This window comes from Dendrobates tinctorius, unplaced genomic scaffold, assembly GCF_039654945.1.
Source record: "Dendrobates tinctorius isolate UK_male_01 unplaced genomic scaffold, ASM3965494v1 ptg000178l, whole genome shotgun sequence".
Lineage (NCBI taxonomy): Eukaryota > Metazoa > Chordata > Amphibia > Anura > Dendrobatidae > Dendrobates > Dendrobates tinctorius.
Genome location: NW_027361845.1, coordinates 3,636,914 through 3,649,207, shown reverse-complemented (window position 1 = coordinate 3,649,207; position 12,294 = coordinate 3,636,914). Strand labels below are relative to the sequence as shown.

Below are 12,294 nucleotides of genomic sequence, written 5' to 3'. Positions count from 1 at the left end.
ATGGAACAAAAATGTAATGTTTTTCTCCAATTTTGTATAATCTCTATAAGGTATAGACCTCATCTTTTTCACTGCATCTCTGCCTGTTTTTTTTTTTTTTAACCAATAACAGGAAAAGGACAACATAATGATAAAATCCATGAGGAAGAACCTTACTTGGATTCTAAAAACATATATTCTCCTGTAAGGGGGTGAGATAGAATTACCTCATTGCTCCCCTTCCTCTAATTGTTCTCAGTGTGTTGATGTTTACATGTGCTTGTGTTGGTAATGTCTATATTAAGATTTGTGGGACTGCTACATAACAATATGTATTACCGCTCACATTTATGATACTGCCACATTCTTACATGTGATACCATTCTCTGTAGAACTATGTAGATTATGTTGTGTTCCTTTAGTGTAGAATTGAGCGAAACTGGTCGAAAAAATTGAAAAGTCACCGACTTTTGGTAAAGTTGGGTTTCATGAAACGAAACCCGACCCTAGGGTGAGGTCGGCCACGATGTCGGCGACTTTAGCGCCAAAGTCGCGTTTCAAATGATGCTTTAGCGCCCTTTTTCAGCCAATCAGGAAGAACGGACACTGTGGGCAATGTGATGACATAGGCAGCGGTCCCCACCATCTTTGAGAAGGGCATGCAAGTGATTGGCTTGCTTTGGGGGGCGTCACAGGGGGTATAAAAGGGCGTGCACGCCGACCGCCATCTTCTGCTGACCTCAGAATAGGGAAAGCTGCTGCTGCTGATTCTGTAGGGAGAGCTTTAGGCAGGGAAGAAGAAAAAAAATCTGCTGCTGCTAGCGATTTTGCCTGTACAACACACCAGTCACTGTGCAGTGCAAGTGGAGGCTATATTTTGGTGGATCAGCTCTGTTGGTTGTTAGGCTGCCTTATAAGGCTACCTGGTAGCTGCATTGCTGTTTTCACACTGCTCTGCAAACTGCTTTTTTAAAAGCAATCCTTTTTTTTTTTGTCCTGGTGAGGTACTGAGCGTGCATTTTTTTCACACCGTACAGCGGTGTACGCTCCTCACACAGTACCGTGTAACGGCTGTTATCACGGCCAAATTGAAGCTAAGTGTGTGACTCTGTAAGAATAAGTCGAGGAGTTGTTCCGTCCTTACAGACCTTCACTCTAGGGAGATTCCAATCCTGCCCTGTCCTATATAACATTTTTCACACCTGCCAAATTCAGCCTGTGATACAGCCGTGTGATATACACTGGGCCTGACACAATACATCAGTGTCCAGAAGTGTGTAAGGACATACTATTTCTCCCATACTATATAACATTTTTCAAACCTGCCAAATTCAGCCTGTGATACAGCCGTGTGATATACACTGGGCCTGACACAATACATCAGTGTCCAGAAGTGTGTAAGGACATTCCATTTCTCCCGTCCTTTATAACATTTTTCACACCTGCCAAACTCAGCCTGTGATACAGCCGTGTGATATACACTGGGCCTGACACAATAAATCAGTGTCCAGAAGTGTGTAAGGACATACCATTTCTCCCGTCCTATATAACATTTTTCACACCTGCTAAATTCAGCCTGTGATACAGCCGTGTGATATACACTGGGCCTGACACAATACATCAGTGTCCAGAAGTGTGTAAGGATATTCCATTTCTCCCCTGTCCTATATAACATTTTTCACACCTGCCAAATTCAGCCTGTGATACAGCGGTGTGATATACACTGGGCCTGACACAATACATCAGTGTCCAGAAGTGTGTAAGGACATTCCATTTCTCCCCTGTCCTATATAACATTTTTCACACCTGCCAAATTCAGCCTGTGATACAGCGGTGTGATATACACTGGGCATGACACAATACATCAGTGTCCAGAAGTGGTAGGAGAATTAAATTCCCCCCTGTCCTATATACACCTTGTACCTTGTTTTACAGTTCCATATAGTTGGTGGATTTTTGGGTACATTTTTCAAAAAAATGAGGAAGTGTGGTGGAAGAGGCCGTTTTAGTGGGCGGGGGTTGCCAGCTGGTAATGATGGTGTTGGTGGTGGATCTGCTGGTAGTGGCAAAAGCAAAATAACACCTAATACAGGAGGTGTTGAGCCTGCGTCATCGTCTGGCTCCACAAGGCCTCGTAGGCTCCTTTTTCTGGGAGTAGGTAAACCGCTTTTAAAGCCGGAGCTTCAGGAACAAGTTTTGGCCTACATTGCTGACTCTGCCTCCAGCTCTATCGCCTCCTCTTCTGAACTTTTAAAAAATAAAAGCACTGAGTTGTCTTTGGAGGCTCAGGGTCATGAACCACACCTTTTTTTGTGTCCTTCACCCCAACCAAAATTGAAGGATGCGGCAGGCCACACTACAGATTACTCCATGGAGCTGTTTTCACATACAATGCCTGGGTTATCAAGTGAAATGGTGAATTACCCAGGCCAAGATGAATCTGACATGGAGTGCACTGATGCACAGCCACTGATAGATGATTCTGCTGGTCCATTCACTCAGAGCACGACATTGTCCTCGTAGTGTACTGAGCCAGATTCTGACCCTGATGAAACTCAGGTGCCCCTTCCCGCATACTATACCACCGTACACGGTGACACAGAGGAAGGTGCACATGACATTGAAGAGGAGGTGATGGATGACCCAGTTGTTGACCCAGATTGGCATCCATTGGGGGAAGAGGGTGCCACTGACAATAGCTCAGAAGAGGAGAAGGAGCATCCGCAGCAGGCATCGACATCGCAACAGCTGTTATCTGGCAGGCACGGAGCAGTCCAAAAACAAGTTACAAAAAGCCAAAGAGTTGCTGGACTGCGTGGCCAGACGGTCAAAATAGCACAGAGTGCAAGGATGCAAAATGTCTTCCATAGTAGGAAGAGTGCAGTGTGGCAGTTTTTTTAACAAAATCCTAATGATCAGGCAAAGGTTATCTGTAAGGCTAAGTGCACACGTACCGGAACTCTCGCGGAAATTACCGCGAGAATTCCGGAATTCCATTCCGCGTGAAAATCGCATTTTAAATTCCCGCGATTTTCCCGCTGAAAAAGTAGCATTTTGCAAGCGTAATTAGCTTGCAGAATGCTAGCGTTTTCCAAGCGATCTGTAGCATCGCTTGGAATGTGATTGACAGGTTGGTCACACTCGTCAAACATAGTGTTTGACGAGTGTGACCAACTTTTTACTACTGAGGCCGCCTATGCGGCTTCAGTAGTAAAAGATAGAATGCAAAAAAAAATAAAAAATAGTGTTATTCTCACCTTCCGGCGTCCCACGCATCCGTTCCCAGTAATCCTTTGCGAAAATGCCCGCGATGACGTCCGTTCTCGCGAGATCGCGATGTCTCGCGGTCATTCGCGATGACGTCGCACGAATGACTGCGAGACTTCGCGATCCCGCGAGACTGGACGTCATCGCGGGCATTTTCGCAAAGGATTACTGGGAACAAGAGCGTGGAGAGTAGCGGGAAGGCTGCGCGGAACGCCGGAAGGTAAGAATAAAAATATTTTTTATTTTAAATTCTATTTTTTACATGGATATGGTACCCAAAGCTCGGAGGACAGTCTCCTCTCCTCCGGACCGTGGGTACCATCCGCAATTGTTCTGCCTACTTTCCGCATGGTGTGCACAGCCACATGTGGAAAGTAAGCAGAACAATGCATTCCTATGGGTGCGGGATCGCCGCGATTCCGCAAATTAATAAGCATGCTGCGTTTTTGACCGCAAAGCGATTCCGCCGCGGTAAAAACCGCAGCATTAGCACAGCATCGCGGAATCCCATAGGAATGCATGGGATGCCTATTTTTCGCGTTTTCGCGGCAAAATCGCGCGGTTAAAACCACCGCGGAAACGCAAAAAAACGCCATGTGTGAACTCAGCCTAAGAAGTGCGCAAAGACCTTTAGCCGAGGGAAAAATCTGAAAAATTTGAATACCAGTTGCATGCTTAGACATTTAACCACCATGCACTTGCAAGCGTGGGCGGAACACCAAACCTCAAGTACCACATGTGCAATGCTCCCAAAGAAGGTAGTCAGCAACGCTACATTGTTTCCCCCACTGTAAGCCCACCGATTAGCACAGCAGCAAATATTGAGGTGTCGTTGCAAGGCCAAAGCTGTCAGGGAATCACAATGTTATATCAACAAAAGACTGAATCTAGGCCATCAGAAAGAACAACTCCATCACCATCATCAACCCTCTCTCAGTCCGCCCTGTCCACCGCTAGTTCCACCATAGGCAGCTCACCCTGCCAGAGACTGAGTAGGACAAGAAAGTACTCATCCTTTCATCCGCGTACACTGGGTTTGAACGCCCACATTGCCAAACTAATCTCGTTAGAGATGATGCCCTATCGGTTGGTGGAAAGTGCAGCTTTCCGCGAACTCATGGCCTACGCAGTACCACGCTATGAACTACCCAGTCACCACTTCTTTTCTCGCAAAGCCATCCCAGCCCTCCACCTTCATGTGAAGGACCGCATTGTCCATGCACTCAAGCAATCAGTGAGTGGAAAGGTGCACCTCACAACTGATGCATGGTCCAGCAGGCATGGCCAGGGCTGTTACGTGTCCATCACTGCGCACTGGGTTAATGTGGTGGATGCAGGGTCCACAGGGGACAGCAGTGGTGGGATAGCGCTGCCTAGCCCACGGTATAGGAAACAGTTGGCTGTTCGCGTTCGACCCTTCTCCAGAAGCGAAAGCTCGTCCCCAGAGCGCAGTCGCAGCAGCACTCCATCTGCAGCTGCCAGTGTTGCACACGAGGTGTCCCCCTATCGATCAGCTAGTGGAAAGCATCAGCAGGCTGTGTTGAAGATGATGTGTTTGGGCGACAGACACACCGCGGAGGTACTGGCCGACTACTTTCAGCAACAAACTGAGTCAGGGCTGGGCAGTCTACATCTTGAGGCAGGCAAGGTAGTTAGTGATAACGGCCGTAATTTTGTGGCAGCCATAGCCCTTTCAAAACTCAGACATATACCTTGCTCACACCTTGAACCTGGTGGTGCAGTGTGTCCTCAATAATTATCCGAAGTTAAGAGGCCTGCTCCAGAAGGTTCGAAAACTGTGCTCGCACATCCGCCGGTTTCCCGTACACTCCAGTCGTATGCAGAAGCTGCAGCGATTGCTACACCTTCCCAAGCACCGGCTAATTATCGACGCTGCAACAAGGTGGAACTCCACCCTGCACATGGTTGAGCGGCTGTGCTAACAGATGCAGGCCGTAATGCATTTGTGGGAGGATACCCGGACAGGCACTTTGAGGCCAGACATGGAGTTGACAGGTGTGCAGTGGTCAAAGCTGAAAGACCTCTGTAAAGTCCTTCAGTGTTTTAAGGAATGCACACGGCTGGTAAGCGCAGACGACGCCATCATAAGCATGAGCATCCCACTTATGCGTCTGCTCATGCAAACTTTGTCGCACATTAAGGAGCAGGCGTCTGCAGCCGAGGAGGAAGAGGAGGAGGGCATCACTGATGGCAGTCACCCATTGTCTGCTCCGGGACCTCTCCTGGACGAGGTGGAGGAAGAAGAGGAGGAGGAGGGTAATGATGGGGATGATTATTTAGGGGAGGAGGATGCTTCTCGTGTGTCCAGAGAAAATGTTGGCGTGGCAAGGTCTGGTACAGGGTTTGTGCGTGATTGGAGGGATGTGGATTTGCCAGAAAGTGCTCCTCCACCCAGCAGTCGCACTACATCATTGACACCGGGAACATTGGCCCACATGTCAGATTATACCTTGCAGGTCCTAAAAAGGGACCCCCGCATTGCCAAAATGATGAACGATGACGACTACTGGTTGGCCAGCATCCTGAATCCACGCTATAAAGGCAAATTCCAAAACATCATGCCACAGGAGAACCTTGACCTAATATTGGCTAACAAACAAGCAACTCTGGTAAACAGGTTGGTTGAGGTATTCCCAGCACACAGCAGCGGTGATGGTTCTCACACGAGCCGTAGGGGCAGGAGGCAGCTTTGAAGAGTTGTTTGTGGTGCACACAGCAGAAGTGGCGTTGGAGACAGGGGTTTCATGACCATGTTGTGGACTGATTTTTCAAGTCCCGCTCACACAACTGGTAATACTGCATCGATGGAAAGTGACAGGAGACAGCATTTGTCAACTATGGTTACAAACTACTTTTCCTCCCATATCGATGTTCTCCCTCACAGGTCATTCCCCTTTGACTAATGGGCTGCTAAACTGGACACCTGGCCTGAATTGGCACAATATGAGTTACAGGAGCTCGTTTGCCCAGCTGCAAGTGTGCTATCGGAAAGAGTATTCAGTGCAGCTGGATCAATCCTGACAGAAAAAAGGACCCATCTGTCGACCCAAAATGTGGATGATCTAACCTTCATTAAAATGAACCATGCATGGGTTTCCAAGGATTTTGTCCCACCTTCCCCTGATGACACATAGGTTGACAGCAAAATGGCTTGCTTTGGTCCTCCTCTTCCTGGGACTTGACCAATTTCGCCTTTTGCATCAGCTGAATGTCCAACATCAACATATGCCACTTTGTAAACCTCCCTAACTGGGCTGCCTCCCCCTCCCCCATGGCCGGGTCACCACCTAGCGCACGCAACCGTGCGAGTGCCGTTGCCCTGGACAGGTGGTTAGGCCGACTCTTGGGCGCGGGCACTGGCACAGGGTCCCTCATAGTGCAATCAAGTGTCTCTGACGGTGGTGGTGCACACCCGCCGTCAGACACACCGCCGTACTATGAGGGGCCCAGTGCCAGTACCGATGCCCACGAGTGGGCCCCCCCTTGCTTGGGCAGGGCCCCAGCATTTGCAATCTTTACCTCTCCCTGCTCCTCCGCTGTGTAGTCTGGGCTGTCACATCCATACTGGGCCTGACACCGTCTGAGCCTGCCTCCTGATCTATAGACATATATTTTGAATGTGTACACTATGCTATCCATACATGTTACCCGGTGATACGGTACCCTTTCTCACCTTTGTGCAATCACGTGTAATCCATACTGGGCCTGAGAACGGCTGCCGAGCTGTTAAGCAAGCTACAGCACCTGTGGTTTGCACACGTAAGTTTTTCATTTTTTCAGGAATGACGGTTAGGCCTAATTCTGGAACTGCTGTTGACCTGCACTTACTGGGAAATCATCATTCGCGGATAATAATTGTAATCCCAGATCCCCATCACTAACGGTGTTCAGCGGGTTATCTGCACCTGTAAGCGACACACGCTGGCCCTTTCAGTGTAGTGCGCATGCAGCCACGGACATGTAAAGACATGACATACCAGTTATTGGCCAATCTCGCGTGCCAGAGCCTCACGTGTCCCTCTAGTAAGCTGGATGCGGACCGCGGGGGCATGACGGAGTCTCGTTCGTTAACGGAATTAAGCTTGCAATGTGTGCATCTTTTCGGTTGCTGGATGGTTGAGGTTGCCTGTGTTGAGTCAAATTACGCCGCAGGCTCCACTCCTGGTGGTGCCCTTCTGGACATTCCTTTAAGGTTCAGCTTTGCAACCATACTGCCCACGTAAAACAAACACTTTGCCTTCATGAACGCTGTTTGAAGGGTCGTGACTCGTGGGAATAACGCCGCCCAATCAGTTAACCTGCTAGAGAGATCCTTTGTTGCTCCCAAGCATGACATCATACTCCCTAGGAGGAAGGTAATGCCACTGTGGCGACCGTACTCCGGGGGGCGCCTCAAGTGCACTGATGCCCAGCCACTGCTCGATGATTCTGCTGGTACATTGACCCAGACCACTACATTCCCCTCGCACTCTACACAGCCTGAATCTGACCCTGATGAAACTCAGGTTACCCTTCCCATATACTGTTCCATCTTACACGGTGACAAAGAGGAAGCTGCAGATGAAAGTGCAGGTTCGGCCCACCCGCCGTCAGACACACCGCCGTACTATCAGGGGCCCAGTGCCAGTGCCGTCGCCAATGAGTGGGCCCCCCCTGCTTGCTCAGGATCACAGCACTTGCAAGGTTGAAATACTTACCTCTACCTGCTCCACAGCCATGACGTCTTCCGCGTTTCCTGACAGTGATATTCTGATCAGAGAGCGCAATGACATCACGTCTGTACGCCCTCTGCCTAAACAGTCAAGTGCAGTGAGATGGAAGATGGGGACGACGAGGAGTCCAGACTAGTACAGGGATTCCCTAGCGAGGAGACTTATTTAATTGGTTTCAATGTTGGGACAGCGATTTTTGGGGAGCACTATATTCTGTAGAATGATAGATGGGGCCCACCATACACTGGGACATTCCAAAGGTGGACATCAGACACTGGAGCAGCATTTACAGGGCCCATTCTACACTAGAGCATTAGAAATGGGTCCCATTATGTATGGAGCATTATTTGGGCCCATAAGACAGTGGAGCTTCATCCATGGGGACCAACATATACTGTAGCATTATGTGGAGCTCATCATATACTGTTTCAAACATTATATGGGACCAATGATTCTGTATGGAGAAATAGATGGGCCGCATTACTCTGTATTGCGCACTATGCGGTGGCCATAATACTGTATGGAGTAATATACTCTCCGTTTTTGGAGGTATTGGAGAATTTAAAATGGATATCAGTCATGAGATGTAAAAAGTGAAGTATTTTTCATTGTAGTATACCACTATTTCTCTGCCGTATCAGAGCATCATGAGTTGTGGTGTGTGTTAAAGGGGCGCTCTTTCACCCAGGGCACATGAAAACCTGGAGCCAGCCCTACCCCCCCACAACTTTAGCCAAATAACCCCCATTTTTCAGTGCGAAACTAGTATTATGAAGTAAATAAAGGGTGACAAGCTTCAGTAATAAGAATTTATGCTTTTGGCATTCAAATGGGCACTGTAGGTTTGTTTCCTGTCCTCTCACTGCCGACTTTTCTTCGCAATTGACTTACATTGGGTTTAGTGTTTCAGTCGGACCCCCGACTTTTCCCTATAGTCGGCCGATTTCGTTCGACCCGACTTTGCGAAAGTTGGGTTTCGCGAAACCCAACTCGACCCGAAAAAAGGCAAAGTTGCTCATCTCTACTTTAGTGTAATACTGTATATAATGTAATGTTAATTATGGCTCATGTTCAGGAAAAGTAAAGTGCATCCTTTTGGGACATTAGAGGAGGACACCTTAGTATTATAGTTCATATAGATAAGGGTAGGTGTAGTTTCTTTGTGGGCCACTAGATGGGGGCATACTAGTGTGCACTGTAGGTGGTAAGACAGGAGCTGTTAGGAAGTTAATTCAGACGGGGCTAGGGTGCCCAAGCGTCCACATGGGCTATAAGCCCAGGACGGCTCAGCAGCTGATGAGCTGCAGCCCACATTATCCATGGCCACTGGACATCATAGCAGTGGGTCAGTACAGGAGCAGAAAGATGTGGTGAATCATAGACTGGGTGGACCCCTTCAGAGCAGGAGTCGGTTGGAGTGAGGAGTTGAAGGAAGTTGGAGCTTCGACGAGATCGGTACAGACAGGCTGGATGCTTTACCAGAAGCAGCCAAATTGGGTGACTGATGATTTCGAGTCTGGGGCGAAACAGGCAGAAGGAACTGTCATCATGGTGATGTTAGGCCGGGGGGACCTGAACCTGGAGATGCAGGTACGCTGAGAAGAGGAATACATTTTACAGTCTGGTCACGACTACAGTCCTGGCCTCCCCTTACACTCCCATTAAATATCTATTCACAAAACCTTTTACGCCCCAACCCCCCCATTATGCTTAGAATCATCCTTCAAACATCCTAGAAGCTTGCATTTCAAGGCACCCTTGTATAATCATTACCTCTCCACGACATATTTTTAGAAAATAACTTTTACAATGAAGTTCCATGATATTTTATATCTTTTTTTTTAATTATTAATAGATTTCTGCTGCTGTCATTAAATAGAAAGACAAATTGGTCATATAATCCATACAACATCGTGTCTACCCAAGACCGGGACACGTTTTTACTGTTCAGAAATCAAAAGGTTCCAATTCAATGACAAGAAGTGGAGAAAATAAAATATTAGACATCATTTTCTGCAGTTACAGTATATACGTCATTGAGCAGTGTTCCATCATAATGGTGTGCACATGGACACCTAGTGTTGGGCCCAAAACATGAAAATTGTGCAGCTTCCTACGTTAAAGCTTATGGTGTATTGCTAAGAAACCAATTATATACAGATAAATATAAAGTTTTAATGTTTGTCATATAATTATTTCTTTACTAAGGATGGGAACAATTATTTGGAGACGGGGAATGTGATGAAAAGATGTGCCCAATTTCACAATACGAACAGCAGGTATATAGATGACATTTTCCAAGCCTTTATTAGACTTTTGGTAACGAATAATTGCCCGTTCAACTTTATTATCGGGATAGCAAATAATCCTTTGGCTGGACCATGGGTAGTGACAGATTTACTAGTACATAGAAAAGAACAATGTTGTATAAATGCTGGTGTCACTGCTAACTGATTATTTTTTATCACTAGGAGTTTCTGAAAATGGAGTCTATCAAGATATTTCAAGACTCAGTTTGTCAGCAGGCAGAAGACCTGTGGATTTTCTTAGTATCTTTTCTCCAGCCTGGCCATGTATCTGAGCAGGAAAGTACTTCACTTGTGTACTTGTCTGGATAACCAAAGAGAAGAGATAAATTTGCCAAAATCCTCATACTGCAGATTAGGCAATGTCAAATGTTATCCAAATAGACTTCAACATAATTATGGAAGACAACACTTACGACAAATGTCTGAAAGACAACAGGGGAATAACAGAGACTTGTCAAAGGAAATATTTAAAATCCTTGAGGTCCCTCATATCCCCCTTCCCTTTTTTTTATTTCTTCTACCAGTTGTCTTGAGGAGACAAATGATGGATGCCTGTATCCCTGACAAACTGGTGGCAAGCGGTGGGATTTTACAGAACATCAGTGATCTGGTTTGAGATATCACTCCTGTCACTGAAAACTTGCTTGTTTCTTGCGAGAATTATATGCAAGGTTTTAAGGAATCAGACTCAGTGTTTTAATATTTTTTATCTAGGACATTACTGTACATGCAACAGTTACACCCCCCCACTTGTTTTTCTGTCCTTTTATTTGGCAGTGATGGCTATGTTGGGAGAGCACTGGTATTACCAGTAGTCCAATGACACTCTTATTGCCCTCTGTATGATGAGACGGATTGACTCCATGGGCAAAGCCAAGCACCAAATGTTTGCGAACTGTTGCAAGGTGCCACAGAGAGTTAGTCACCAGAGCCCTGATGACGGAGAAGCCAGCCCAAGTTCAGGTGGTGCTGCTGGGGAGATCCAACTGGTGAATGCCAGCCATACTCACAACCAAAGTGGTGTGAACCCCCTCCTGCTGATGGCCTTGGATCAACTCACTGCAGACGAGAGGGACGTCTTAAATTATTCAGCAACACCGACAGGCCCAGGCCAAGTGGGAGCGGGAAGAGCGACAGGTCCAGACCGAGTGTGAGCCAAGAGACAGTACTAGCTGGAGTCAGCTTTAATTCAGGGACAGAGATCTTCCCGATACAGCAGTGAGTCCAGCATCACCAATTCCCTGTCCCAAGAATTTTCCTGTGATGGACATGGACGGGGACTTGGACATATTTCTGTTGGGGTTTGAAAATGTCTGCAGACAGTAACAGCTGCCGGAGGACCACTGAGCCCAATATTTAACACCAGGGCTCAGAGGAAAAGCTCTGGAGGTGTTTGCTTCTGTCCCTCAAGACCAAGATGGAGACTATGAGGCCGTCAAGCAGGCCCTGATAAAAAAAAGTACCAGTTGACTCCTGAGGTCTACCGGAAAAAGTTCTGAGCACTCCAGAGTGGACAACATGACAGCACAGTGATGTGGTGGATAGGCTCAGGACCACCTTTGCACCTTTGAGCAGTGGGTCAAAGGACGACTGTCAATCACCACCTTTGAGGACTGATGGATCTGATGATGAAAGACCAATTTCTTCATCTTTGTCCCATCGAGGTGCGACAGTTTGTGCTGGACCGGGAGCCAAAGGAAGCTGCCAAGGCCACACAGATAGCCGATGCATATGAGGCCAATCATACACCGGAGGTGTAGAAGTCATCAGTCACAGCTGGAAAGTGGGTCTGACCCCATCCTCCAGCACTCAGCCTGCATATGTCTCCCAGCCAGCTATATCTGTGACCGGACTAGACACATCAGCCTTGTCTGCCCACAGAAGGCCTAGTGCAGCCATTCTTTTTGTAGGTGGGGTGGCTTGGAGAGCCCATGAGAATTTACAACCAGTTACAGTGGGCAATATCATTACTGTTGGGCTTAAGGACACTGGCGCAGAACGTACTT

At 47.4% G+C, this 12,294-nt stretch overlaps 1 protein-coding gene across 2 annotated transcripts in view; it reads right to left on the bottom strand.

The window, feature by feature from the left end:
- LOC141054345 (NXPE family member 3-like) overlaps window positions 1-12,294 on the bottom strand; it is a 263,436-nt gene that overhangs the window by 24,769 nt on the left and 226,373 nt on the right. The gene's annotated exons all lie outside the window — the stretch shown is intronic.